This window comes from Hemicordylus capensis, chromosome 4 (genome assembly GCF_027244095.1).
Source record: "Hemicordylus capensis ecotype Gifberg chromosome 4, rHemCap1.1.pri, whole genome shotgun sequence".
Classification (NCBI taxonomy): domain Eukaryota; kingdom Metazoa; phylum Chordata; class Lepidosauria; order Squamata; family Cordylidae; genus Hemicordylus; species Hemicordylus capensis.
This window is the reverse complement of record NC_069660.1, coordinates 49,503,787-49,530,054: the sequence shown is the minus strand read 5'-3', so window position 1 is coordinate 49,530,054 and position 26,268 is coordinate 49,503,787. Positions and strand designations below refer to the sequence as shown.

At 43.7% G+C, this 26,268-nt stretch overlaps 1 protein-coding gene across 4 annotated transcripts in view; it reads left to right on the top strand.

The window, feature by feature from the left end:
* The window catches only part of PHF20 (PHD finger protein 20), a 115,159-nt gene that overhangs the window by 8,118 nt on the left and 80,773 nt on the right, over positions 1 to 26,268 (top strand). The gene's annotated exons all lie outside the window — the stretch shown is intronic.

Genomic DNA, 26,268 nt, shown 5'->3' with positions numbered 1-26,268 from the left:
TAGAAGATAATGTAGATTGTATTACATTATCAATAGTTTATTTCTCTCTCATATGTTGTTCCAGTTATAAGTGTTTTATTTCATTAAAAGGAATCAAATGTATACAGACATTAAATATTGAATCTATGTATATTGCCAATTCTGTAAGAATAATTCTGCTAGTTATTTGCAGAACTCAAAGAATTTAATCTATGAATGTATTTTATGCAATTGCAATACAAATATATAACCAACAGCTAAATAGTTTGTTTAAATGTGGTATTGATAGATACATATCTTAATGTGGGACTAATTGGGCAGGATTGTTCTCCCCCGCCAGCCCCCTGTGTCGTAGGTCATCCAGTAGTAAAATGGGTTGTGCTTCAGGCATGCTCGGTCACAGACAGGAATCAGTTTAATTTGGAGGCTAGCTTCCAGGCACCAGGTGGCGCCAGTCTCCAGTTCTGTTCCTGTCTTGCTCAAGTCAGCAGCATTTCTCAAGAGCTCAGCTTTTCTACTCCACTAAGACTAGTTATTGTCCTTCCTTCTGACTTTTGCCCACTATATTCCCCGCCCCCAGATTATGTGAGGGTGGGAAGGGAGTTTTGGTGGTTCTTCTTCAAACAACTCAAGCATTTTTTTTAAGTTAAGTGATTTGGGTCATTGGCATTTTTGCTTTACTTTCGTTTTTCAGTTTGGTTCCCCACCACCACCCCTGCTGATAGAGATTTATCACATGGGGGAAATGTTACAGGGGGCCCTTTCTGAAGGCCCCCAGTCATAGGAGAGAGGCCAACAGCCTTGGCGGGATCCTCCTGCCAGACCTAAATGGATCTGCTCGGCATCACAGTTGTGGTTGTCCCCCGCTGCTTCCGCTGTGGCGGTATCTGCTCCCTTGGAAGCCTTTATTTCTAGGAAGGCCACCAAGATGAAGCACATCAAGGAGCCAGAAAAATCTAAGAAAAAAGCCTCAATGTCATCCTCATTGGGGCTTAGCAAGCGGCTCTTAGTACAGGCGGTGTGTGCACAAAAACTGCCCCACTGGTTACCCCTCCTCACAAGGAGACCCGGATGACTTCGAAGGAGGCAAACAACACAGTGGATGACCCTCCAGCGCAACCATCCCCTAGAGGGACTGGCAATTTCCCCACACTACTACTGCCACGAGAGGCCTCAAATCTGGGTGTGGGCAAGCTGGCCATGCCACTCCTTCCCGCTGCAGAGTGCCCTACACCTCCACCGGGGAAACACTGAGGGCTCCACAGAATCAGGCCCCACTGCCTCAAACACTGGCCTCTCCTCCTCTTAACCTGCCCGCTGACCCTTTGGAAGCTCTAGCTGGCAACGTGCATCCAACAAAACCCGCTGGCCACCCCCTCCTGAAGGGTCAAGGGATCCTTTCCCACCAGATGTGGCAAATAAGGGTGTGCACGGAACCATTGGTGGCCAGTAAGATGGTGGGGGGTATCTTTAAGGAGCAGGTAGGGTGCTCTTATCCCTTCCGCCACATTTCCCCCCACCGGCACTGTGTTTAAAAATGGTCCAGTTGGGCGTCAGTGTACCTCCTTGACGCCCCACTGCAAGGCAGACCGGAAGTGCCCTGTGTGCATGCGTGTTATTTGTGCACGCACATTGGGCACTCCTGGTCCGATGCGCACTGAGGTGGCAAGGAGGTATGGTGCTGCCCCACAGAACTGTTTTTTAAACACAGCACTGGTGTGTGTGGAGATGGAAGAGCATCCTCCCTGCTCCTTAAAGGTACCACTGTTGAATCGGCCAAACCACCGATCCTTAGAACTGGTTCAGATGTCCTTAATAGGCCTCCGAACTGGTTCGTGCACATTCCTAGTGGCAAACTAGCTGAGGGAGTTTATCTCTAAGGAGAGAACGGCTCTTTGCACCCGCCAGCCTGCTAATCCTAACCAGCCTGCAACCCACCCCCCCATCTCCCTGCTTGCCCACCCAGATACCCCATGGTCCCCATACCCCCATTATCTTCCTCCCCTGACTCAGGTTAGGAATGTCATACCCTGCTCAGAAAGGGGATGATTCCTTGTTAGGCCTAGGGCTACCAGGTGCAAACGAAGGGCCTCTTTCTCGCCTGAACCTCAGGCCCCGCCAAAGAAGCCCGCAGCATCTCCGGTTGAAGTGCCAGCTCCCCCACTACCAGGCCCCTTGGCCCCCTTAGTACCAGCCCCGTCTAGTACAACTTCCTGCGCTGGCTGATCCTGGTCATCCAGCATCAGACTTGAACTCCTCTCCAGACTCCATAGAGTCTGACCCAAATATACCAAATAAAGAAGATGATGAATTATTGGATGAAGAGGCCTCTCAGCAGGTCTCCATTTCCCCATGTCTGTTCTTACAGGCTGCCTTTGAGATACTCCTTTCTAAGGCCAAGAGGGCAATAAAGGCCATTACTCTGTCAGAGGACCCAACAGGACCCTCCTCTCTAGATCAAGATGTGTTTCCTGCCTCATCCACCCCCCAAGGCCACGGTGCCTTTTCTGTCTCAGTTTAAAAGTATTATGATGACTGAGTGGAAAGCTCCAGTTTCTACTAGACCAGTTGGTATGTGTCCTAAGAAAATGTAGTCTCTTCCATAGGAATAAACAGTGTCTCTTATCTTTCCCATCTGTTGACGCCCCTGTGGCTCAACTTGTCTTTGGCAAGGTGATGAACATGGACAGCCAGGATCAGCTCAGAGCCTCTGAGAACAAGAACTGTGGCTTCATTCTGAGGAAAACACGACACATCGGCCACCATCATTGGAGTGGTGGCCATTAACTCCATTTTTGCCAGAGCATCCATCCTTTGGGCAAAGGACTTGATCCAGTTAGTTCCACCGGAAAACACTGAATTCTGCCATGGAATCAACAAATTGGCAAAAGCAGCCGTGCTCATGGCAGACTCCAGCCTGGACTATATTCATCACGCCTCCAGGACTATGATATCGGGAGAAGCGGTCCATAGATGCTTCTAGTTTAAGAACTGGACTGTTGACACCAAGTCAAAGCTCGCCCTTGTAGCCTCTCCATTCACAGGCAGTAAGCTGTTCAGGGAGTCTCTCAATCCCATCCTAGTTGGTGGCAGGCATGGAAGCAGCGGGTGCATGCATGCGTGTTACTTCCGCATTTTGCCAACAACAAGGGGGCAGGGGCAGCAGGGAGGACTGCTGCCACCCCGAAGATTTTGCTGAAAACTGGAGCGCTGGAGGGGGAAAAGCGGCAGGAGGGGTAAGTACAACCCCCTCTGCCCTTAAAGCAACACACACACACCCCAGCGTCAAACTGCGCCTCCGCGGTCCGTGCACATCACTACAAGCCGACTGGCTCAGTCACCATACCATCAACCCAGCCGAATGATCACTCCACCCAGATGTCTTCCACACCTAATAGCCACCGTGGGTCATCTACAAGTAGACTGCATCACAGTCCAATAATCTGATTCCATGCTTCTTCTCCCAATTCCATACAGAAGTCACAGAGACACTCATAGCCCTGTGGCCTGCACTCCCGCTATATACCTTCCTGCCGACTGCCATCATACCAAAGGTGCTCAAGAAGACATTACTAGAATAGGGGGAAGTTAATATTTATTGTATCACATTGGCCCCAAAGACCATGGTTCTCAGACCTAATGATACTGTCCATCTGTCCACTCTTATATCTACCAGTGTGCCCAGACCTGCTATCCCAAGGGCCTGTGCTATATCCCAGTCGGCTCCAACTCTGCGTCTGGAGCTTGAGCATTCAACCCTAGCAAACAAGGGCTAATCCCTGGACATGCAAGCCACTGTCTTGGCATCCCAGCATCCCTCAATGAACAGGATATAACAGGCTTCGTGGACTACCTTCTCTTTCTGGCTTACAGAAAGCACCTAACCCACCTGGGTATGGGAATACCAGAAGTTCTCTCATTCCTCCAGGCAGGCTTCGATATACGCCTTTGACCAAACAACAAAAAATGCTAGACTTCAGCTCTCGCACCAGTGCTCTACCTGTCCTCCTCGGACCTGACTCTTTATCCTCATATCCACTGTATCTTGAGGGTGTTGTTGTTGTTGTTGTTATTAATTCAATTTCTATACCGCCCTTCCAAAAATGGCTCAGGGTAGTTTACACAGAGAAATAATCTATAAATAAGATGGATCCTTGTCCCCAAAGGGCTCACAATCTAAAATTTAGGGTTAGGGTAGCAGCTAACCTTGCCCCTCCGCTTGTTGACCAATTACCATCCTGGAAACTCAACAAAATCCTTAATGCCCTCACCAGGTCCTCATTTGAACCCCTGTTATCCATTCATCTTAAACTTCTCCCCTATAAGGTCCTATTCCTATTAGCCATCACTTCTGCTGCAGGCTCTCCAAACTGACCACTTTTTCGGTCTGCAAAGAGCTCTGTATCTTCCAAAATGCCACTGTGCTACTCAAAATTGACACTATTTTTCTTCCGAAGGTCAACTCTACCTTCCATGATTTACATGATGTCTGCCTGCCTGCCTGCCTTCCTTCACGTTCCATAGGGAAGCCTGGCATATGCTGGATGTGCTTTGCACATCTACCTTCGATGCACCAAGGAATTCCATCGCGCCAACTCTCTATTTGTATCTTTTCATCCTTCCTCCTTGGACATCAAGGTCACCCTGGCTACATGGCTTTAAAAGTGTATCATACGCACATATGAGTCCCTCAGTCTCCTGGTTCCTCATAATATCACGGCACATTCCACTTGCAGCACCTCCACTTTTGCAGCCTTCTCAGCTTTCACTCCTCTCCTGGAAATTTGCAGGGGAGCTACATGGTCCTCGGCCACTCCCTTCATTCACCATTACCAGATCTCCTCCTTCCAGTCAGCCCAAACCGCCTTTGGCCTCACAGTCCTCCAGCAGGTGCTCGAAATACATCTGGTCCCACCTGTAAGGACTCAGCTTGGGCATGTCCCATTTTACTGCTGCATGACCTACAACACTGGGGGAAAAGGAACATTGGACTTACTGTGAAAGATTCTTTCCCCCAGTGTCCGTAGGTCATCCAACCCACCCTCATATGTACATAGTTCTTTCTCTTTGGGTATGGATATCCCATGTTTTGGTTGGCTACGGCTCTCAGGGCATTCAGCTGTTAGGGATTCCTTGCCCACTCCTTATTCCCGTTGTTGGCGTTTGTTTTCTGACCTGGCTTGATTTTTTCCTAGCCGTGTCTCTCTTTCTCTGCTTATGCATCACTCTTCTCTGCACTCACAGAACTGGGGATTGGCACCACCTGGTGCCCAGAAGCTAGCCTCAAAATTAAACTAATTCCTGTCTGAGCATGCCTGAAGCACAATCCACTTTACTACTAGATGACCAATGAACACTGGGAAAAAGAACCCTTCACTGTAAGGGTTCTGGAGGGGGTTGCACTCCCCTTGAAGGAGCAATTACGCAGCTTGGGGCTACTACTGGACCCAGCTCTGCTTTTGGAAGCTCAGGTGGAGGTGGTGTCCAGGGGCGCCTCTGCACGGCTTCAGCTAGTACTCCAGCTGTGTCCCTTTCTCAAGAAGGCAGATCTGTTACCCATGCCTTAGTCACGGCACAGCTGGATTACTGAAACATGCTCTACGCGGGGCTGCCCTTGAAGAATATCCAGAAAATGCAACTAGTGCAAAACGCGGCAGCTAGGATTTTATCTGGAGCTGCCCGGTGGGAACACATCACACTCATTCTGAAAGAGTTGCACTGGCTTCCAGTTCGTTTCCAGGTCCAATTCAAGGTGCTATTTTTGACCTTTAAAGCCCTTAACGGTTTGGGCCCAGGATATCTGAGGGACCACCTGCTCCCAAGGGTTGCTGCCCGCTTGACGAGGTCATTTGAGGGGGCTCTTCTCCAGGTGCCCACTCCTTAGTCTCCATCACAGTTTTTAGAAAGCATGTCAAATCTTGGCTTTTTACCCAGGCTTTTATATGATTGTCTCCACTGCTGCTTCTTGTATTTTGTACTGTTTTTATGCTAGTGTGTTAATTTAATTTTTTAAAAATCAGATTTGTTTTTATATTTTTTAGCTCAATATTTTAATGTGTTTTTTTAAAATAATCTTGTTTTTAAATTTTATTGTGAGCCGCCTTGGGATTTTCTTCATGAAAGGTGGGGTATAAATTTAATAAAATAAATAAGTCCAATATTCCTTTCTGGGGTGGTTTTTAAAATTTGCTTTTCTTTTCTGTTTTTATGGTAGCATGCATTCTTCTTCTTTTTTAAAAGGAGTGGACTGGCCTTTTTTTTTTCTTTTTTTTTTAACTTCACAGCAGGGCTGTCCACCCTGAAGCAAGCCCCCTCCTTTCATTATGTGTATGTTTATATATATTCAAATTACTGAATGAGCATCAGAGTTAGTACTACCGTAATAGTTAAGGGAACTCGCAATTAATCAACAGAAATAATAGTCTGTACACAGCTTTAGATAAGCCTTGGCAGGGTTTTGACATAAAGCTTAATTAGAAGGCAGATGTATAGCTAAAGGTGTGCATGATCCTTGCTGAGTAATTAGTGTAGCACAACAAGGCATCGGTTGTTGTAACAACCCCTGCTAATTGAGCAAAGAGGCACCTTTTAAAAGTGGTGATTCTCTTTATTTAGCAGGGGGAGAGCAACTGACTGTGCTATCCCCAGCACAGCATCCCTCCAGTGGCTGTTGCTGGTATCTTATCTTATTTTTCTTTTTTAGATTGTGAGCCCTTTGGGGACACGGAGCCATTTTATTATCTTTTTATATCTATGTAAACCACTTTGGGAACTTTTTGTTGAAAAGTGGTATATAAATATTTGTCGTATTCATAGATAACACAAAGAGAAGTAGAATCTTGGGACAAGATCCAGGGGAACAGGAGGCAGGAACAGCCAGCAACAGGTGGAACAGGGCATCAAGGAACATAATCCAATAGTTTCTAGTTTTGGAGGCATGGTGTGAAAACTAGACCAATAAATATGTATACCTGACCAAGCTCAGTAAGGGTTGATCATCTCCTTTAGAAAGTAGAACTAATCCCTGTTGTTGAGCCTGAAAAAAGCCATCTGCAAGTACAGATAGTATAAATATCAGTAGCTGTTTAGGAGCATCAGCAGACTTTAGAAGCTTGTTTCCTCAATTTAAGACTCACTTTATCTGACATATGATAACTTCAACATTCATGTGATCAATATGCAAGAGCTCCTGAATTTGACAAATTAAGGCATAAGGCAGGGTTTGGCAACTTTCTTTGGATCTAGGAACCAGGCTCATTCTTCAAACAAATACCAGTTTGATATTTTTGATACCACGGTCAATAGCAGATGAAGGTCATTGCCCCCTTGGAGACATCTGGATAGTTGCTGTACAAATCACAGTGCTGATCTAGCAGGACCTTTGATCTGATTTGGCCCGGTTTTCCTTTATGTTTTTATTAAGAGGGGGATGAATGCAAACTACCAATTCATATAGTTTTGGCAACTATACCAGTGTTCAAATTGTAGGAGAAAATTGGGGCATAGCATTATTTAATTAATTAGTTAATTAATTAATTACATTTATATCCTGCTCTTTCTCTGAGGAGCTCAGAGCGGAGTACGTGGTTATTTTTAATCCTCTCAACAACCCTGTGAGTTAGGTTAGGCTGAGAGGTACATGACTGGCCCAGAGTCACCAAGTGAGTTTCATGGTTGAATGGGGATTTGAACTTGGGTCTTCCCAGTCCTAGTCCAACATTCTAACCTCTATGCTGATGTCCACATGTCCTTACTTACATGAAATCCACATGTCCTTACTTACCCAATTTCAGTCAAATTCTTTCTCCCCAAATCTTTCTAAGCACAGTAGCTGGAGAGGGCAGCAGAAGAGGTGATAGGGCCAGCTCCTATAACTGAACATTGAAAAACACAGCTCAATTGCTACTGTTTGCCCATGACAGGGAGATTTACTAGAGGTGGGGTTGCCAACTCTTGGGATATTGGCCTGGAGTTTCCAGGAATTGACATCAATCCCAAAACTGAGAAGCAGTTTTAGGGATGTTAATGTCTTGATATTGTGAAAAATATTGGCAGGGGGTGAGGAGAATCTCCAGGAATAGCTTCAGTCAGAAGTTGGCAACCCTCACTAGAGGCAGCAGTGGGGGGAGAGAGACTGTAATTATGCTGATCATTTTGCCCATCCTATCTTTAAAAAACCAAAATGGACAATCTTAGAGCTGTCTCTGCTGTTACCTCAGCCATCGTACTGCAGTCCAGAAGGAAGAGCTTGCCTGGAGCCACAAGGAAACCACCTCAGCCCCCCCTCCCCCCACACAGGCATTTCCTCCTTCCCTCTCTATCTTCCCAAAATTATATGATCTCTTGAAACCCACCCTTCATCGTGCCTTCTCTCACCTTCACTGGAGATGAACAAGACTCTTCTTGCATTGTTGCACATTTCAGTGGGCAGGGCAGAGTGGTTGGAGGAGAGAATGACTCTTGAACACCATTCTCTAAAGCTAAAGGAAGAGGAGGTTGAGGCAGGTTGCTTGGTTGGTTTCTTCATCCATCATTCATTCATTCATGGCAAGCTTTGGCCATGCCTGGTTCAGCAAAGATAACTAGTTGGGCCTGGCAAAACTCTCCTTGGATATTATCATTGCTAGTAAGCATCATTAAAATCTCTTGGACTTCAACCACCGCACCGCACCCCACCCCATCAGATAACCCTGTATCTAAGGTGCAATAGCAAGCTGGTTCCCAAGATTTTTTGATGAATGACATAGGAAAACAGCTGTGATAGGCTACTTTGCTCTTTACCTGGATCTGAAGATTGCTGGATGATATTTCAGCTGTCTCTTCCAGCTTAAAGGTCTGGGAAGTATAATCATTAGAGTACATGAACACTCTTTCCAGCCCATTGGGAATAACTCCAGTATTCTTTTCCTGTGTCAGAAAGAGTGCTTCAGCACTAGCATATAAATACTATGCATGTTTTTTTTTATTTTGATTGTATTCATATTTTCCATTCTTAAAGCATGGGGAGATATAACTATTATAGTGTTCAGGAATTCTTTTGGCAACAAATGGAATTGGATTCTTTCATCCTCTGGATGAGTGAATGTAGAAGTGTATGGACAGAAAGTGAATACATATGGATAGATGATTTATTTCAGTGTTTGGATAACAAACACTGGATAACAAAACTAGAATGTAGCAAAACACATTTAAATTACTAAAATTAAAATATTAGCTTATTGGGATTATACAAAGAAAATGTTAGTTGGAGTTTGATATTACCTCCTGCTGGACTCCACATTCCATGGCACAAAATTTAAAAATGTTAAAGGTAATAGCTGAACTCTGGTCAGGAAGGAGGAGTGAGGCATAAAATTAATCAGATTGTCCAGACAAATTCATTAAAGAAAGAGCAATAAGGGAAATATGTAGATCATGATAAAAACTACAATACAGAAGGATATGTCCCACTGTCTCAGCTGTGCCTGAACCACAAGGGCAGGTTCATTCTGAAAATGAAATTTTCCTAAATCTGCCCTCTAACACAGTGGGAGGGAGGGCAGCACACCTGGGTAACTGAGCAGAGAGGCACCTTAAAAAAGTGTCTGTTGCTTGTGTCTGTCTTGAGTTTCTTTTTTAGCTTGTGAGCTCTTTAGGGACAGGGAGCCACTTTATTTATTTGTATCTATGTAAACTGCTTTGGGAACTTTTGCTGAAAAGCAATATATAAATATTAATCATATGCGTATTTGTATAGTAAACTCCCTCCAATGGATAGAGACTAAAAGCTTAGTAAGATTTACTGGCATAGTAATATTGATTGATCTCTTTGGACTAATGTACTTAAAAACTAAATGTGATGCTTAACACCCAAGGTGCATAGCCTAAGGCTTTATTTGGTTTGATTATACCCCAGGGATGTCAAACATCCAAGAGATAACCCATACAACATAAATTTGTCCAGCAGACTCTTCCAGGATTTATAAGATGTATTTGAAAGCTGTAATTGATAATACAAAAACAAGGCTTACAAATAGTTTTAGACTCAAATATAAAGTATGTAGATTTGCAGACTATCTTAGTTCTCAATCTGCTGTCTGGGTGGCCTTGGGAAAATCTGTATTTAACCCTGAGTAACTATCAGCCCACCTAATGGCACAGCGGGGAATTAACTTGCCTAGGGAGCAAGAGTTTGCCCGTTTGAATCCCTGCTGGTATGTTTCCCAGACTATGGGAAACACCTATATTGGGCAGCAGCAATATAGGAAGATGCTGAAAGGCATAATCTCATAGTGCACGGGAGATGGCAATGGTAAACCCCTCTTATATTCTACCAAGGATAACTACAGGGCTCTTTTCTCTCAACTGTATATTTCCCATACATTTTTATATATATATATATATATATATATATATATATATATATATATATATATATTATTATTATTATTATTATTATTAATTATTATCTTAAACTAAAACTTGACACATTTTCTTAGAATTTTGGAGCCACACTGATGATGGCTCTTGCTACTAATGATGTGAAGCAACTTGCGTTACCATTGAGTAAAGAATATTGCTCACCACAACGTTTCTCAAATGTCTTGAAAACCTCCTTCTGAACTTACTGCTGACACCCATGCTATGTTACTCATGAGTAGTCCTGTTGAAATTAATGGAACAAGTTAATCCCGACTAGTTTGCCCATCAATTTCAGTGGGATTACTCATGAATAATCTAATTGATGTCAACCAGTTCTGCATATTAGTGTGCATATACATTTGTGTTCAGCTGCAAGTGGATAGCCTGTGGACTGTGGTATTGACCAAACACTGCCATTAGAAGGGGGGGAGGGATAAGACAGGAATTCCTCTTAAAACCATACACAAAGAAATACAATTAAAGCAAAGCTGTAGCTCTTCCACCCAGGTATTGACCAGTGGAATGGAGAAGATCCTACCTCAGGATCTAATATTACCCTAGAAACCTTTTGCCCTCTCCTCAGGTGTTCTGTGGCACACCCCACTGTTTGAGAACTTGGAGTCACTGCAACCAGATGCTTGTTCAGGGCATATACTGAAACACTCCAGGACTTGTCTGTAAATAGCTATGCTCTGACACTAGAGTCCAACAGCAGCCCCATTTCCCTTGGAACGAACTACATCTAACTGACCCTGGCCAAGAACAAATGCTTCCAAGCTGAATCTTACACTTTGCTGAGCAGCAGCTTATTGCTGCACTACTGTTGTCCTGCACTACCAACTTCATTGTTTTCTGGCCTTATTCTTGATTCCCAGCACAGGCTTTCCTGTGGATTCTGATTTAATTCTTTGTAGCAATATATTGAACAGATTCCATGATAACAACCCTGCTTCATATCATTATGTATTGCATCTGCCCTGCTGAAATATGAAATAATCTGTTGTCTGTTTATATTATGGATAAAATAATATTATTAAAATAAAATAAAAAATATGAAATAATCAAGAAAAAAAATATGTGTCCCACTTCCATAGAACAAAATGCGTCAACAAATCTGTGTCTCTGCTTGAAACTAACCCAACAGAGATGGCCAACATCTGCCACATCAGGTTCTGACAGTCATCCATGAAGCCCTCACTGCTAAGACAAATAAGAAAATGGGTTCATACTACACTGACAATTTAAAAAGAAACCTAAAATCAGGGTGGATTTGATTTAAATCAAACTGATTTAAATCACGATTTAAATCACGATTTAAATCACTAGCAGGGTGGATAAAAATAAAAAAAATCCAATTTAAATCAAAAAAACCGATTTAAATTTAAAAAATCTGATTTTTTTTATTTAAATCAGATTTTTGATTTAAATTGGATTTTTTTGATTTAAATCAGATTTTTTTTATTTTTATCCACCCTGCTAGTGATTTAAATCGTGATTTAAATCAGTTTGATTTAAATCAAATCCACCCTGCCTAAAATGCAGGATCATACTTACTTGTATGAATTGCTTCTGCCAATTCATTAATTTTAATATCTGTATGTGCCATAGAGACCTTAGAAAATCACAGAAGTAATGTTTATGTACTAGCTCCTAGTAATGTTTCATAAGGTAAAAAACATTTCATCTTTTAGTAATTGAAACAATTTCAACTACCACATCAGGGAAGAATTGTTAAAATTAGGTACTAAAACAAGCATATATACTCTACAACTCATTTGACAGTTAAGTGGTATTACATATCCAACATAGTGACATAATCAGTGTTCATATTTCAGTTCACTGGTCTACACTAGCTCTGTAAACAGTCAGCTTCTCTGTTCAAGACCCATATGACAGAATACAGACCTTTTGTTGCCCTTGAAGATTAAATAAATGTTCAGTGCTATTGACTGGTTGTGGATGCCAGTAATGGGGAAATACAGCAACCAGGGATGTGGGGAGGAATTTCTCCCCTACTTTATTTTTCCATGGGAAAATTTTTCATTTCCAAAAATTAAATTGGCTGATATCCAGACTAACACTGCATGCATGCATGCATGCATGCAGCAGTGAGAGTTCCAGACTGCTGCTTCACTGTCACTTGAGTGCGGGAAGGGGCACTTTCTCTCCCCTTTCCGCTGAAGCTCACCATGTTTCACCAAAATATGTCCCCAAAGGTGTTGCAACCCTTAGGGATGTATTTTGGTGTCACAAAGTCTGCTTCAGAGGAAAGGGGAGATCAGAAGAAAATTTCCCCTTCCTCTGCTTGCTTAAGTGTCAGTGCAGTGGTAGTTTGGAACTTTCACTGCTGCATGTGTGCAGTGTAGTCTGGATGTTGATCATTGTTTTATAAAATACATTAGTAACAATGAATAGATGTTAATGCAATAATAGGCAAGCCTGGCATTTTCAGAGTTGTAATTAATGCTTTTCCAGCTATAGGTAGGTCATCCGCAACAATGGGGATCCATCACATGCTCCGAGACAGGGCCAATGAAAATTAAGATAGGCTAGCCAACCATCATGCAGCTATCCCTCAAGCCCCTGTTCCAGTCCTGTCTTGCTCCGGAGACAGTCTTCCGAACAGAGCTCTTGCTCAGCTTTTTTCTGCAGCCATATCACAGGCTAGTCTTTTCCTTTCTATTTTCCTTTCTCTTCTCCTGTGTGCCAGGGTGGGAAGGGAGTCTGTTTATTTTAGTCAAATTGGTAGTTTTTTCCTTTCAATTTGGTCCTTTTGTTTGTTTTCTGTTTACTCTTTTAAGTTTCTGTGGGGATCTCTCCCCATTATGGAGGCTTCCCAATTGGGGGATCTTGTCCAAGGCAAGGGGCAGGGACCCTGTTAAGAGACCTCCCCCCCCCAAAAAACACCCCAGACTGTGCTCGGCTTCTCCGCAGTGTGGGAGCGGCATCGCCCTGCAGAGTGGGTGGACACCTCTGTTTTGGCGGTTTCTTTGGCCTTTTCACTCCTGCCTTTTCTACAAAGCTGCACAAGAAGGTGGCGAAGAAAACTAAGCACCCCAAGGAGGTGGATCCTCATAACAGGAAGAAAAGGGCAGTGCTTTCCTCCTTGGAAGTCCAGCTGAGCGAGTGGCTCCTTATTCAGGCGGTGTGCAGGGAACACAAGCCTCACTGCTTCCCACCCGAATTGTTTGCAATTTCCCTGACCTCTCAGGAGCTGGTGGCCATTTTGAATGCCTTAATTAGCCCGATCCAACAGTGCTCTCAAGCAGAGCCAAATATACCAGATCAGGGGTGGGTCTAGCTTGCTAGCCCCTGATGTGGTTAGCAGCGATCCCACCAGTGGGCTTGATCCTGCCCGCCACTCCATCTGTGATCCCTGTGAGCTTCATCTGCTGCACCGCCCGTGGGCCTGATCTCACCTGTGGCTCCTCAGGCCCCCAAATCAATTCCTGCTACAGTGCCGCCTCGTGCACCAGCCCTGCCAGGCATTCCTTCTGAGGCACTGCAAGCACCAGCCATTTCAGTGGACGTTTCAGACTGGCTGAAGTACTTCATTACCAGGCAATGTATGTTGGTTTTCTCTCCCCTTTTCTAATCCAAAAGTTCCTGACTCGTTATCTTTACGTCCTTCCTTACCTGGTCCTTCTGCTCATTCCCCAGTACCCGCTCCCGCTTCCAGGTGACATCCCTGGCTAACTTTTTCCTACTCTCCTGACACCAGCCCTTCCAGGAATGAGGTTCCTTTGGGTGAGAGAGGACCTTTTTTTCTAGGTCAGGGTGGAGATTGGCATGCAAGAGGCAGACATCACCATCACCACTCCCATCTTCCTTAGAAGGGGCTAGGTGTAATAAGCAGGAGGCTATTACTACCAAGCCCTGACCACTGCCAATAGCCTTTGTTCCATTTCTGCCCTCTCCTATTCTAGTGGTACCAGCAGGAGCTATCCCATCCCTGCCTCCTCCTATTCCTGTGGTGCCAGCAGGTGTGGTTCCATCAGGTGCTGGTGCCACACCGTCAGGTGTGCTTCCACGGAATGAGCCTGTATCTTCAGACTCTGAGTCTGGTAAGGATGAGTGTGAACTATCCAATGAACAGGCCACACCTGCATTGCCAAATACATCACATCTTTTTATCACCTCAGATTTTGATGGCAAAGAGGGCAATCAAGGACGTGTCTAAAGATCCAGACATTCAGTCTACTTCAGGTTTAGATAAAGAGTTATGTTCTTATTAGTTTGGGTGGCTTTAAGAGGGGTTTGGATAACTTCATAGAGGAGAGGCCTATCAGTGGCTACTAGTTGGAGGGCTATAGGCCTCCAGCCTCAGAGGCAGGATGCCTCTGAATACCAGTTTCAGGGGAGTAACAGCAGGAGAGAGGATATGCCTTCAACTCCTGCCTGTAGTCTTCCAGTGGCATTTGGTGGGCCACTGTGTGAAATAGTATGCTGGACTAGATGGGCCTTAGGCCTGATCCAGCAGGGCTGTTCTTATGTTCTAAGGAGGTTTTCCCTTCTACAGTAGTAGCTGCAGCTATGGTGCCTTTCCCCTTGCTGTTTAAAGACATTATGCATGCTGAATGGGGGCTTCCGTGGCTTCTGAAGGCATCTAGGGAACTGTATAATTTACCCACTGATATTATGTCACTGTTATGCATTCCTTTGGTAGATGCTCCTGTGGCTCAACTTGTGTCAGGAGCTCTGATAAACAAGGAGGGGGATGAACAAGTCCCCAGAGGATAAGAATGCGGATCATCTTCTTAAAAAGCTCCATGATACTTCAGCTACGGACATCGGAGCTGCAGCGACAAATTCGATCTTCGCACGGGCATCCATACTCTGGGCCAAAGTTCTGGTGCAGTTTATTCTGCCTGAAAACACAAAGCTGTGCCAGGACATAAACAAGTTAGCGAAGGCGGCAGCCTTTATGGTTGATTCCAGTCTGGATTGTCTGCAACACACTTCCAGGGCTATGGCATCTGGATCTGCTGTGTGCAGGGGACTCCGGTTAAAACATTGGCAGGCAGATTCCAAGTCTAAAATTACTCTAGCAGCCACTTTCTTCCTGGGAGCCAAATTATTTGGGGAGTCCTTGGGGCCTGTATTAGTTGAAACCAAGGACCAAAAGAAAGAAATGCCATCTGGATGTAAGAATTCTCAGGGACTCTTTTGGGGTTTCTCCTCCTTCTCATCTTCCTTTTATCTGTACAGGGCCTTCACCTGTACTATGGGCAATCCGTTTAAAGATAATCAATACAGTGACAACTGTTCCTCCCGTCCAAATTGGCAACAAACTTGGAACCAGAGAGGCAGAGGTACTCCCAGAGTCCAGCAAGGGCGGCAGTTTCCCCCACTGTCTCTCAACCAAACCGTAAGCAATGACATCCGCTGCCCCTGCCCCGCCAGTCGGGGCCAGGCGTCTCCGGTTTTTACAAGTCTGCTCTGACACCACCTCAGCAATGGTCTCTAATTTTTTTCATTTCTGTGCAGAATGAGTTTTGTTCTGGGCGGCAGTATCAAGGCAGTGTTTGCGCACCTGCATTCAGAATGGGGTCTTCCTGATTCAACTTGAGTGGGATCTAAAATGAACTGAGCGGACATCCAAAAACGTTTGAGCACAAGCACGTGTGCATGCCTTAGAGGGAACAGTGCACCTCGGACATGTGGGTAAGGGAGGTTGTACAGAGTGGGTAAGTGATAGACTTCACTTTTTCTCCTCCAGATTTTTTCTTGGAAACTCCCATTTTCAGAGACCAGTCAAAGAGAGCACTGATGCATCAGGCCATTCTACATCCTTTGGAGATCCAGGCGATAGAACCAGTGCCCTCGACCTCCTTATGTCAAGGTGTTTATTCCTTTTTATTTCTAGTCCCCAAGAACAATGGATTGTGGAGAGCCATTCTAGATTTGAAGTGTTTCAGTTGCTTCATGTGCAAGAAGACCTTCCAGATGGAGTCCTTGAGCTCAATCAAGGAGGCTGTCCACCAAAGGAATTCCTTGCCTCAATCAACCTGTCTGAGGCCTACCTTCAAGTTTCCATTCATCCAGCTTTCCGCAGGTTCCTGAGGTTTGCCTACAGACAGCACCGTTACCAGTACAGGACCCTGCTCTTCGTTCTCTCATAGGCTCTGAGGGTTTCACCAAACTGATGGTGGCCTTGATCGTTCATGTTCGGCTGCAGGGCATTCATGCCCACTTGTATTTGAATGATCTCATTCAGTTGTCTTCCAGAACATAAGCCACAAAGGATGTGCAGATGACCGTTTGCATCATACAACAGCATGGCTTCATGATCAATTTTCAGAAAAGCCACCTGCGTCCATCTCAAACTCTCCAACACCTGAGCACGTACTTCAACACTCTGGATGCCTTCGTATCTCTTCCACTGGAATGCAGACAGAAACCCGGTCTCCTGATGTTTTGTCTCCTTTCCTATTCAGACACAGGGCGCACCTAATGCTGCTAGTCCAGATTCTTGGCTCAATGATAGCTTGCATAGAGTGTACCCCGTGGGCATGTTGGCACTCGAGTATCCTGCAGTGGCATATTTTCTCCTTCCAGGAGGACATCATGGAACGATGACATGTACAGACCCCATTGCAGAGCAAGGTTTGGAGGTCTTTCTTGCGGTGGTTGTCTCCAGCTATGAGGGCAGGTCTCCCCCTCAGGTTCCTGGACAAAATAGTGGTGACTACCAGTGCCAGTCTGTCAGGATGGGGGGCCCATTGCCAGGATCAGTATGCAAAAGGCAGATGGGAGGCTGCCAACCTACACCACAATATTAGCTGGCTTGAAGTGAAGGCGGTGGAGCTTGCTCTTTGCAGTTCCAGATTCTGTTAACAGAATTCATACATCTTAGTCTGCACCAACAACTTGCTGACAAAGTCATATGTCAACTATCAGGGTGGCGTTGGTGAAGGAATCCAATCTCCTCTTTGCCTGGGCAGAGGTGCATCTTTTATCGATTCAGGCAGAACATCTCAGTGGCTTAGCGAACGAACCTACAGGCAGATTGGCTCAGCCGTCAGACAATAGACCTGGTAGAGTAGGCTCTTCACCCAGATGTCTTCAGGGACATGACAGTATCCTTGGGGATACCAATTCTGGATCTTTTAGCGTCTCCCCACAATGCGCAGGTTTCCCACTTCTACACCAGGTTCCTATGTCACCAGGTGGTGGAGACAGACACTTCTATGTCACTTTGGCTATGTGGTCTGCTATATGCCTTTCCTCCAATCTCAGTTATATGTCAGATCATAAGGAAATTCATCCTGGAGAAGGCAGAGTTAATTCTGGTGGCATCCTTGTCAGCCATGGTTTTTGGACTTACTGATGTTCTCCATCCAACTTCCTTGGCAACTTCCTCTTTGCACAGACTTGTTGTCTCGGGCTACTCCTACACCCAGACCCAGCATGGCTCCAGTTACACGTCTGGCAATTGAGTGTAAGTGGTTAGTGGATAAGAGGGTATTTGGATATAGTCCAGAACACCATCCTGGCTTCTCAGAGGCCTAAGACTCATATCTACCAAGCATCTTGGGCAGCCTTCTCCCATTGGAGTCACAGGAAGGACATCAGGCCAGCGTTGGCAGGGGTCCCAGAAGTTTTGGCTCTCCTACAGTCTGGCCTGGAGTTGGGTCTCTGACCTAGTACCCTAAGACGTCAGCTCTAGCCTTGGTTCTAGACATTTCTGTACCTGGAACTTCAAACATAAACCTGCATATCCATCATTTCCTGAAAGGAGCATTGAATCTGGCTCCTCCTCTGGCCCATAGATTCCCATCTTGGGATCTAAATAAAGTTTTGAATGCTCTTACATCTCCCTTAGAACCGTTACATAAAGTTTCTCTGAAGTTGCTTTCCTTTAAGGTTCTGTTTTTGGTGGCCGTTACTTAAGCCAAGCGGGTCTCTGATCTTGCTGCTCTGTCTGTTTGCAAAGAGTTTTCCATTGTTCAGGTGGATTCTGTGGTATTAAAGTTAGATCCCACTTGGGTTCCAAATATTAATTCACCTTTCTACAGAGCTCAGGAGGTGGTTCTTCCCTCTTTTTCTCCGTCCCCTGTCCACCCAAGGGAGAGGGCTTGGTATACTTTGGACATAAGCAGAGCTATCCACATTTATATCAAATGCACTAAGCCACTCAGAAGGTCTTATTCCTTCTTTGTTTCTTTCCAGCCCTCATCTTTAGGCTCCAAGGTTAACAAATCAACTTTAGCCAGGCGGATCCAGGAATCTCTTTCTTTTGTGTACAAGTCCTTGCATCTGCCTCCTCCAGGGGGAATCACCGTGCACTCCACCCACAAGTGCCTCCACTTTGGCGGCCTTTTCAGCAAATGCCCCCCGTTCAGAGATTTGCAGGGCAGCTACTTGGTCGTCCATTACGCTGTTCATAAAGCACTACAAGATTCCGTCTTCCCACACGGCTCAGGTGGCTATGGGTTGCACAGTCCTGCAGCAGGTGGTCTAAGCCATCTGTTCACACACACCCCTTTTTTTCCTCCCTTTTTCCCCCCCAACTTGGGCATGTCCCATTGTTGAGGGTGATCTCCCTATAGCTGGAAAAAGAAACTTTGGACTTACTGGGAAGGGTTCTTTTTCAGCTACAGGGAGGTCATCCAACCCATCCACGGATGGGAAGTGGTTGCCAGTTTGGGTTGCTGTTTTTGTCAGACTCCTAGGGAATATAGTTTTTATCTTTCTTTTTTACCTTTGTTCTTTCATAACTGTTTATCTTTCTAGTCTTTCTCTTCTCAACAGTCCCAGAACTGGGGCTTTAGGGATAGCTGCATGATGGTTGGCTAGCCTATCTTAATTTTCATTGGCCCTGACTCTGAGCATGTGATGAATGTTAACCCCATCGTTGAGGATGACCTCAAGGAGGAAACGAGGAAAAAAAACCCTTTAAGGTAAGTCCAGTATTTCTTTTTCAGATGGCTTTTCTGTAGGAAGTGTGTAAGAGAGTATATGTTTTACTAAGTTATTGAGTATTCCAGTAAAAATTAAGCCTGTGTGTCAGAAATATACCGTCTTCCTGGCACAATGTGGAGGCAGGCACTATTTCTGGTGGAGGGGGCTTCTCACTGGAATTGGAGGGTGAAAATGGGATGCTGGGAAGCTGTGGGTCACTGAGAAGATGCAAGTGAGGTACTGGGAAGAACTAGTTCACAGATGTTCCACTATGCACCCCCAGAGTCCTATTAGCATTCTCCTGGCAGTCCCACATGTCTTACTGATGTCCCATTTGTAGGCTCTGATTCCAGTGAAAAGTGGCCCTCGCATGCTGGAAATAGCAAGTACTGCCTGGTGCTGCAGCCACATGGCACTGGAAGGCTCAGAAAAAATGTGCATAGTAAATTTTTCTGAAAAAAATGATTAATGCAAATTGTATGCACATGAGGAAATAATTTGCATGGGAGATTTTTCCAATTCAAATTTTTCTGGGAAACTCGTATCTTTGGCAGACGCACTTGGGATTTATTTGTGAATTTATTTATTTATTTATTGAGAAGTAAGGTGGTAGTGCATAAATTAGTTGTCTGGCAACTAGCAATAACGACTGTGTTTCTTGGTTGAGAAGAGATTATGAACTAAGAAGTGATAAGCTGACTCTTAAAGGTGACCTCTTTATTCATTTATTTTGTTAGAAGCACCTGGTCAGCACTTTGAACAGCTCAGTTGTCGTATATATAACCTTTATATACATCTTGTTAAATGACTTAAAGCTATTGAGGATAGAGTAGCAAGTCGGTTTGAGGGGGATGACTTCATACAGTGGGAGTACCATAAGAAACAGATAAGACGTTTAAGCATTCAACAAATAGTCATAGTTACACAGATGGCTTTAAAATATTTACAAGCACTTTCCACCCCCGATTCAGCTCGACCACGGACTGAATCCCCCCCAGCTGTTTGGGGGGGTTCGTGAGCGGGTTTTTTTGTGGGGGTTAAGTACTTACAACCTCCGGGGGGCTTCTCTGAGGCCACGGTGGGGTGTCCATGGAGGTTCCCCCTCCCCCCACCAGCCTTCTTTACATCAAAAATCACCCGGTCCAGGCATTCTTCGGCCCATTCTGGGCCTTTCCCCTGTCGTGGCGGCCTCAAAAATGGCTGCTGCGAGGGGGAAAGGCCCCAAATGGGCCAAAGATCACCTGAACTGGGTGCTTCTTGACATAAGGAAGGCTGGCGGGTGGAGGAGGAACCAATGTGTACCCCCGCCCCCATGGACTAATTTTTTTAATTTTTACAAATAAAAATATATTTTTTAATTTTTATTTATCATGAAATCCCATCCCCGGATCAAACCGGGAGGTTTGATGGGAGGCAAAACCGAACTGGCCCAGTTCAGGTCCAGTTCGGACTTGAACCAAACTGGGCCAGCTGATTTTGTGCACACCCCTAGTCTCCAAGCCCTGGCAGCTGAGAGCTCTATGCAACCAACCACCTGTTGGTTGCAGCACTGGCAAAACCAAAAGACTGCCTGGTAACATAAGAGAGTAGCAAGGAGGCTGTCAGCCTCCCCTGAGACTTGCTTGGTTTTGGCTCTTTGTTCCTTTAGATGCCAGGTGAGGACCTCCTATTCACTCATACATTTTAAATTTGATTTTAAAAATCAACACTGTTGTGGTGTTTTGAACTCAAAACATAACAGTAAAAAAAATCCAAAATCCCTCACATAAAATAAGATAATACAATTACAACTCAGAATATAAAATACAAAACTTTTTTTAAAAGCAAATTTAAAAAGTCTTAGGGCCCAAATCAGGACATATGGGGCAAGGCACTCAGGTAACCTGGTCCTAAGCTGTTTAGGGCTTTAATGATTTAAAAAACAACACTTTGAATTGGGCCTGGAAATAGACTGGGAGCCAATGTAGTTGACTAAGTGTGATATGATCAAAATTCCCAGCCCCAGTTAATAAACCTGCAGCCCTATTTTGGACCAGCTGCAGTTTCCAAACAATTTTCAAAGGCAGCCCCATGTACAATGCATTGCAGCAATCTAAGCAGGAGGTTACCGGAGCAAGGGTAACTGTAAAGGTCTAGTAGCTGCAGTGAAAATTATGGGTAAGACAACAAATGACCTATGAACATGTTTTCGCAATCACAAATCTGCCATTGTGATTAAAAAAACAAAGCAACCAGTGCCAGACATTTTATCACTGATGGGCACAAATTATCAAACTTGTCAATTACTGCAATATTGGAGTGAAACGGAAAGCAAGAGAGAACTTTTGTGTACATGCACTCGGGACCTAGCCCCAGGAGTCCTCAACCTTGAGGACATCACCTGACATCTCATCAGCAGCCAATCTTAGATAGTTCAACACTGCATCATGGTCATTCCATAACTATCACTGCAGCTGATTGATTGATTGATTAAGTGCCATCATGTGGGTGTCGACTCTTAGCAACCACATAGATAGATTCTCTCCAGGATGATCCGTCTTCAACTTGGCCTTTAAGGTCTCCTCAGTGGTGCATTCGTTGCTGTCGTACTAAAGTCCATCCACCTTGCTGCTGGTCGTCCTCCTCTTCTCTTTCCTCCAACTTTCACCAGCATTATGAACTTCTCAAGGGAGCTGGCCTGGGTCTTTGCATAATGTGTCCAAAGTATGTTAGTTTGAGCCTGGTCATTTGTGCCTTGAGTGAAAATTCCATGATCCATTCATTTGTTTTCCTGGCTGTCCATGATATCCTCAAAAACCTCAAAAATGATATCATGATATCCTCAAAAACCTTTCTCCTGCACCAAAGTTCAAAAGCATCAATACCTTTTCTATCTGACTTCTTCAAAGTCCAGCTTTCGCATCCATAGAGTGTCACAGGAAAAACCATTGTCCAGACAATTCTAATCTTTGTAGGTATAGACACGTTATGGCACCTAAATATCATTTCCAAGGCCTTGTAACCCTATCAAGTGCTAGTATGCGGCATATTTCTTGACTGCTGGATCCTTTACTGTTGATGGTCAACCCTAAAAGGCAGAAGCTGTCCACCACTTCAGTGTCTTCATTATCAATTCTGACTGAGGCAGGTTGCTGTATCTGGTGTTTAGTCTTCTTTACATTTCTTTACTTTAGTCTTCTTTACATTTAGTTGTAATCCCATTTTTTTCACTGTGCTCCTTGACTTTCATTACTAGAGCTTGCAGATCATCCGCATTCTCAACTATCAGAGTGTGTCATCATCAGCATAGTGTAGGTTATTAGTGTTTCTTCCTCCAACTTTAAAGCCATGCTCATCTTCTTCCAGTTCCATGCCCAGCTTCTCTCAGTTCAGTTCAGGATATAAGTTGAATAAATAAGGAGAAAATATACAGCCTTGTCTTATTCCTTTGCTGATCTGGAACCAGTCTGTTTCACCATGTTCTGTTGGGACTGTGGCTTCCTGTCCTGTGTATAGGTTTCTCATGAAAACAATGAGATGTTCTGGATGCCCATTTTCCTAAGGATATTCCACAGCTTGACATGGTCGACACAATTGAAGCGTTTTCTGTAGCTACTGCAGCTACTGTACCTTTTTTATAAGCAGCTGAAGGAGGAGGAAGCTTGCCCATTATCTCTCCATTATGTTAATCAGCAATAACTTTATACTGTTCTTTTTGATCAACTGCATCCTTTTGGGATCCAGATAATGCTTGTATGGAGTTCTGTTTACAGCTTTAAAAAAATGTCATTATTGTTTATGTATGTGTATAAATACATAAAATCACACACACCCCTTTCCCCCTTTCACCTGAATTTTGCTCCTTCTCCTGCCCCAGCACAGTTTTTCCTGTGTCTTCTCTGCAGTTTTGACAGGCATAAGAGGAACTGGGCTGAACTGCGACCTCAGTTCTGTGCTGAAAGAGCAGTTCTTTCCACAAAGGCATGAAGATAGCAGAGCAGGATCATCACTGCTTTGGTTCTTCATTTAATATCTAAGGCATAACATTCAGGTGACAACTGTGCCCGATTCTTTCCATGCCTTTCAGCAAAGAGAAGTATGGAAATTTGTGCTTCAGCCAGCTGCACAGTAGCCTTGCTGTGTTTCCTGGCTGGAATAAATAAGACATAATGACAGCTGTTGCCTGGGTGCCAACATTTCGCTCCGCATGCCTAGTTGAATTTCTTTTGTTTTGACTTTTGATCCCTTGAAGTCAGGAGAGGGAGCTGTATGCTTAGACTGACACGTAAATTTTTAAATTTACATCCTCAACTGCAATGGCCTTTGGCTGGGAATGCTGGGAGTTGTCAGCATCTGGGATTATAGGTCTGGACCTGTAAATATAGTGCTTTTTGAAAAATTGCAAATGTTGATAGAGAAGTGGCAGTATTGCTTAAAGAAAATGTTTGTGACAGTACAGTATTACTTAAAGCAGAAGAGATTATGTTAGATGAAGTCTGCTTTGCAATATTACTACCCTAATTATGAAATTGGAATTACTAATGATGTCCTCTTTAATATGATGTTGCTATTTTTATGTGCACATTTATTAGCTCAAGTCTGCTGCAATTTTGGCAAGAAACTGTAGTTTAAAGTTCAGAACAGTATGTTTAAGTTGTGATCTTATATCTGTTGGGCAACATACATGAAACAAAGAATTGAAACTAAAAACGACCCTGAAACTGACATTTCTAAAAAACACACCTGGTAGATGTTGTGTTTTTTTTTTAATCCTTTTGCAAGAAAAATGGAAAACTAGCATTTGGACAAAGGAGGAGCCAGAGTTCAGTTGTCAATTCTCTGGGAGCCACCATAAGAAGGCTGCTGATTTAGCAAACAATTTCATCTCAGATCACGGATGCTATGAAACCTAAACTTTTTTTTTTTTTTTAATCAGTGTTTGGTGATTTTCTGCACAAAATATATCAAAATCCATTTGCTGGTCAATGGCCGAATAAACTTATAACTAACTATCAAAATCCTATGATTTTGTGTAGATATGTCATGGATCACTGAATGATTTTAATGAAACTGCAACAATAAAATACAGCTGTACTGTTAGCATGAGAAGCTGAAGGGGAAAGTGCAAACATAATAGCAAAGAAACTTAACAGCAGGGAGTCAACCATTTAAAATGTGAATTCTGTCCCAGTTTATGTTCGGCAGCATTTTTAATGCCCCAGTTCAGAAATTAAAGGGCATTAGTTAGTTCAGACTAACTAAAAGAAGTCCGGTGTCTGGATCAGATACTTTAACCTGGTTTTGAACTTTAGATACATTTCACACTGAATAATATGAATTTCTTTTGCTTGAAGTGTAACTCCATAAAATGAATACTATGATAATTACTTAAAGTTTATATTAAATATATATTTTAAATAATGGTGTTCAAATATTTAAAGGTTTTTGTAAACCAATAATATAACAGTATCAAAACCGGGCGGTGGGGGGGAACACTAATCACAGAACTGAACGCTGAATATCTGCCAATTGTAGTACTTATTTTGAACCAGTTACCACTTTGTGTTGAGGGTTCTGGTTCAAGGCAGGCAAGAGAATTCAGGTTTTAATTCAGTTCTACTTCACTGAAAAAAATCTCTTTGAAACTGTTTTGGGTTGAGATTAAGTTCCCTACTTAACAGATGAGTTACACACATATTTTAACAGTACACACCACATAGAATAGGGTGGGCATTAGGCAGCTCAGTTGCTCCTGGTAGCTCCTGGCCTTGTCTGAAATAGCTCTCCAGGCATTTGAAATAACTTATCTCTCCTTACTGCAGATCTGATTGGCTGGCTGAGTGGGGGCTACATCATTTTTAATCTGTCTTTCTGTTCAGGTGTTCAAGATTGCCTTTTACTTTTTCTCCAGTTTCTTCCCCCACAAATCAGCCCCTTTTTGCTTCTCCTGTTCTGTAGGTTTTTTATGTTAGAATGCCCTATTCTGTTGATGTAATTTTTTGTACAAATTGCCATTTTACAAGTGGTTCTGCCTCCTCAAACTGCCATTTTGTGACTGACTCTGCTTCTCCAAGTTGCTCCTTTGTGTAGGTAGCTCCCAAGGCTTGGGCGCGGGGAATGGGATGGGAAGTAGCTCATAAAAGCTTTAAGTCTACGCACCCAGACATAGAAGACGGTGGGGCTCAGTGCCATCCTATGTTAATTCAGTTCTTCTGTCTGGTGTGTACTATTAAAATATATGTGTAACTTATTTGTTAAGCACATTACAAACACCAACTAGCAGTAGCAGTTTTGTAGTGTATAAATGCCAAGTAGCAGTAGCATTGCAAAATCAAGAGCACCCAGCGCTTATGCTGTGCAGAATGGTATTCTCTGTTATAAGCATTACATGTTGATAATCTTGCAGGCTCTTAGATTAAGGGCTGCTTCAGTCATAATTGCAACTGTGTGGAGGTTACTTGAAACTTTTTCTGCATGGCAGCTTATTGTCCATACAGCAAACAATTTTTGAATACCAGTTCAGCTTGCACATTGGTTGCATTACTTTCAAGACAAATCATGCAGTGGGACCCATCCATGTGGCAAGCAAGTATATGTGTAACAGGTCATTGTATGGGAACCATTTGGTAAGTTGCCTCCATGTGTTCGCTTAGCACATGAAACAGCCCTTAATGTAACTTCCTGCAAAATCACATAGTGCTTCTAACAACAAATAGAGTTCTACAAAACTGTGCTCAGAACAATTAACATATTGGGTACAGAGAATTGGACTTGAACTTTACAGATAACTTTCTTAAGAGTCCCGGACTTTGGAAGGAGCCTATTTGAGAGGATACTGCCTGTATAGTGTTCCTTTTTGTCAGGCTAACAGAGAGCCTAATTTTATTAAGGTTTGGGGTTTACTGTCAGTCTTGGTAACTGGGGAGACCATATATTAAAGACACTCTTTTCAACATACATATTGAAAAATGTGAAATTTTTTTATTAATTGAAACATTGGACTGT